The sequence below is a fragment of the Stegodyphus dumicola genome, chromosome X2, assembly GCF_044657685.1.
Source record: "Stegodyphus dumicola isolate Sdum_Otavi_A_Nest chromosome X2, ASM4465768v1".
Lineage (NCBI taxonomy): Eukaryota > Metazoa > Arthropoda > Arachnida > Araneae > Eresidae > Stegodyphus > Stegodyphus dumicola.
In genome coordinates, this window is record NC_140781.1 from 8,311,933 (window position 1) to 8,316,239 (window position 4,307).

Below are 4,307 nucleotides of genomic sequence, written 5' to 3' on the forward strand. Positions count from 1 at the left end.
CGGATTCTCTTTCTTTTCATTCCAGGTGGGAACTAGTTCAGAGACTCCAAGCTAAATTTTGGAAGCGGTGGCATTCCGAGTATCTAAATCAACTACAGAATCGTGCCAAATGGAGCAGTTCGCAGACAAACATGCAGATTGGTCAACTAGTACTGCTGAAGGACTCCAACCCCAATCCTTTGCATTGGCCATTGGGTTGCATTCAACAAGTGTATCCTGGTGCTGATGGTCTGGTCAGAGTAGTTGAAGCTAAAACCTCTACAGGTGTTCTTTGGCGAGCCATCAACAAAATTATATGATGATTACATGCGTATAAATGGGGAAAAAAGTTAACTTGGCTGTATGATATTTACATTATTCCCATTTCATATTAACACGTTCGTCTGTTTCTTTTTTATGGTGGTACTTTTTGAAGCAAATGACAACACCACACCTTTAAGAAAGCACATCCCAACATTGCATATTTTGCACTTGTACCGGGATTCGTATCGGATTCACTTTTCTGAAGGCAATTCGTTGTTGCTTGTAGTTGATGCTTCTGGCAGAGCAATGGTGTAGCTCTTCACCAACAATTTGAAAAAGGAGGGAAGCCACTTGCGTTTTACTGAGAAATCTCTAACAATACAGAGATACAGTGAGTACGACGAAGAGCTACTTGCTTCAATGGCCATAAGGCACTTTCGAGATATAGCAGAAGGTCGCAGCTTTATTTTATTCACCGACCACAAACCGCTTGCATTTACATTTCGGGAAAAAAAAAAAAAAAAAAAAAAAAAAGGGAGATTATTGCTCCCCACGATAACTGCGGCAACTGTATTTTATCAGACAATTTACGACTGATACTCGCTACTAAAAATGTTCAGACAATGTAGTAGCGGATGCGCTGTCGCAGATTCATACAGCTCAGCCTCCAGTTACTTTGCAGTGTGATATCGCCACAGGTCGCATTCGCTCTTTCGTTCCTTAGCCGAGCAGTGTATATCAGCTTTCACTCCTTCTCACACCCGGGAGTTAAAGCCTCCGTAAAGCTGATCGATGGAAAGATATGTTTGGCCTTCAATGACAGTGGATGTGTCATCTTAGGCTCGTAAATTCTTACAGTGTCAGAAATCTAAAGTGACACGTTATACCAAAGGCAAAACTATTGTTTTACTGCCACCTAGTGCCAGATTCGAATACGTGCACATTGACTTCGTGGGACATGTCCCTCCATCCGAAGGCTTTCTGTACTGTCTCACATGTGCCGATCATTTTTATAAGTGGCCAGAGGCATTTCCGTTACTAGATATATCCGCACCGACAGTTGCAGCAGCCTTCTACACGGATTGGATCTCCAGATTCAAATCCCCAGTCCGGCTAACTACCGATCAGGGAAGGTAATTTGAATCATCACTCTTCGATGCACTAACCAGAATCCTGGGTACAGCTAGACTACGCACATTCCCATACCAATCATTTGCAAATGGTCAAGTTGAAAGATTTCATTGGCAGCTGAAATCCACAATCATGGTATATAGCAATACTCAGTGGACTGTTTCACATATAATTAAGATGAAACCGGAGAATTCAGTTTCTCAAGCTGAAATTTTATCGGTCCAGAAAGCATTGAGATGAATTGAAAATAATTTGTGTAACTCCTATTCTATTAATATATTCTTTTGATGCTTTATTGGCACTGCTGGCGCTTTTCCGCCTAGTGAGATGAGCCAGATGAAAGGATGGATGCGCCAGCCAAAGAGGCCGCCTTGGGTGATGGAAATGAACATTACGAGTTGCAAAGGAAATGAATGAATCTGATGGAAAACTTTATATTAAATAAATGGAAAACACAGTGGGAAAATTCTTCGATACATACATATATATATAAATACATATATATATAAATACATACATACATACATATATATATAAATAAAGAAAAATATGAAAGATTATAATAAAATAGACTTAAATCAAATCCTATCAGGTCACGGAAGATTTACTAAGTATCTTAGTAAATTCCATCTTTAGGAGAATGAAATATGTAAAACTTGTAATAGTTGCGGAGATGCCTCCAACTTCGTTGAGAACTGTTCTTTAACAGGAAAAGTGAGAAAAAGGTGTGGAGATTTTGAAACGTTTTTTGAGAAAACAGAAAATAGAAAAAAAAGTTAGTTATACTGAAGAAATCATGAAAATTATTAATAAATGTATTGGAATAGAGGGCTGAATTGAAATTTAAGAATTTATATTACGTATTGATTATTAGATGTAAGGAAATTTATTGTAAATATTTTTAGATAGAATTAATGTTGAATTAGTTAGATAGAATTAATATTTAATTAATTAGATGGAATAAAATTAATTAGACAGATTTGAATTAATATTGAGGATCGAGGTTTATGTATGGAGTGGATTGTTTATATTATGTGTTGTGCTCTTTGGTTTATAACCATTTTATTTATCATTTTGTTCTGTTTGCTTTTGTGTGAATGTTTATATCTGGAGTGTGTGTGGATTTTCGGCTTTGCCATACCGCCAGTCATATTTATTATTTTGTTCTGTTTCGGTTCTTAACCTTTTTTTGTTTCTTGAGGCCCTCGCTTGGTTTTTCCAGTGGCTTTAATTTATCTAATTGCCCAGTTGTTTGACGTTATACTTTAATTCTTTTTTGAGGAGTGCTGCCGGGTCTCTTGATTCATCGTTTGTTGTTGGAAAGGCCACCCTCCATTTAAGCCATAAGGCCGACCTCGGTTGGCTAGGAGAGCCGGCGGACTGCTCCCGTTAATCACCACTCAGTGGACTACTGTATTCCATACAATTTTATTAGGTTTCAGAGCCACTTGAAAGGGTGATTGATCTGTAAGCAACCACAGCAGAAATGGTGTACGAAGTTTCAATTCATCTCCCAGGAGAATTCTTATTCCCTACGCCTAGTATTCCAGACCCGTCACTTTTGTAGTAAAGCTTCGCGAATCTATGCAACGCCTCCTTCCTCCTACAAATCAATCTTATGGAGAACAAGTGGTTTTATTTAGCAAAGACTTAGCTACCTGCAGTCATGTCTTTCTTCGGACGGATGAAGTAAAAAGAAATCTTCAGCCGCCATACGAAGGACTTTATACAGTGATCAGTCGAGGCGACAAATTTGACACAATTTCCATACATGGATAATCTAAGACATTAAGCATCGATCGGCTTAAACCGGCATTTGTTACCAAAAAAGATGTTGAAGACTGAGCACCCGAAACTACTCAAAGAACATCTTCCCTTTCTACAACAGAGGATCCGACAACAATATCGTAGATTCCCAAGTCGCCAGCAGTTAAACCTGCGCTGAATTCTGAACCACCGGGAATGGTAAATTCGCTCCGGGCGACGAGTATGTTTCAGTTCCCAGCATAGTGGGGGACTGCCCGTAGCAATTGTAGGTATTTAAATTTTCCCCAGTATTCATGTTTTTAGAGCTCTGTTCTCGTAGACAAAATGCATGCATGTCGAATTTGGTGCCTTCTTTTAAAGTGTTTTATCCCAGTTTATCATGCCCTCCACGAAAATTAAACTAACCCGCCCTTCTTCGTGTAGGGCTCATAATTTTTAGAACTGTTTTTACATTCTTGAACATCTATTATCATTTTTTTATTATCATTATTCCGAATTTAGACATTTATCTTTTGTTGAATATATAAGTGGAACATCAAGTATATCATACACTAAGTGTTTTGTGTTTGAAAGCATTCATTATGTCATTAGATTCATGCATGCTATTTTATTCACATACAAAAGCTCAAACATTATTAGTAAGATAGGCACGTTGACAAGCAAACACTAAACATGCACAAATTGGTTTCATATGAATTTAAATCATGTAAACTGTCATTTAATGCCATATGAAGTGCTGAGAAAGTATACGCTTGCTTGATTTTTGTTTAGAACGTTGCGATCAGTATTTGGTGTTAAATTTCAATAAATTTTCAAAATAATATAATATTGAAGTAATAATTTTGCTTTTGTCAATAAGACTTATTTATGAGGTATATGTATTTATGAAGTTAGACATGAAGAAAACATCGCGCAGGGTAGCAATACTTAACGTAGCTTCCATATACATTGTAAACTCAAATGATTCTACCATTACATGATTTTAATGTAGTTAACAGTTAACTCTGTTGGTGGCTGACAAATAGCTCGCGCATTTTATTTGGTAAATTTAAATAATTTATATTCGGTTTTCCTGACACTGAACATCTATATTTAGGGTTTACTTTGCGTACTATATAAAATGCTGAAGGATATATCGAACAGTTTGAATATAGATTACAGGTTGA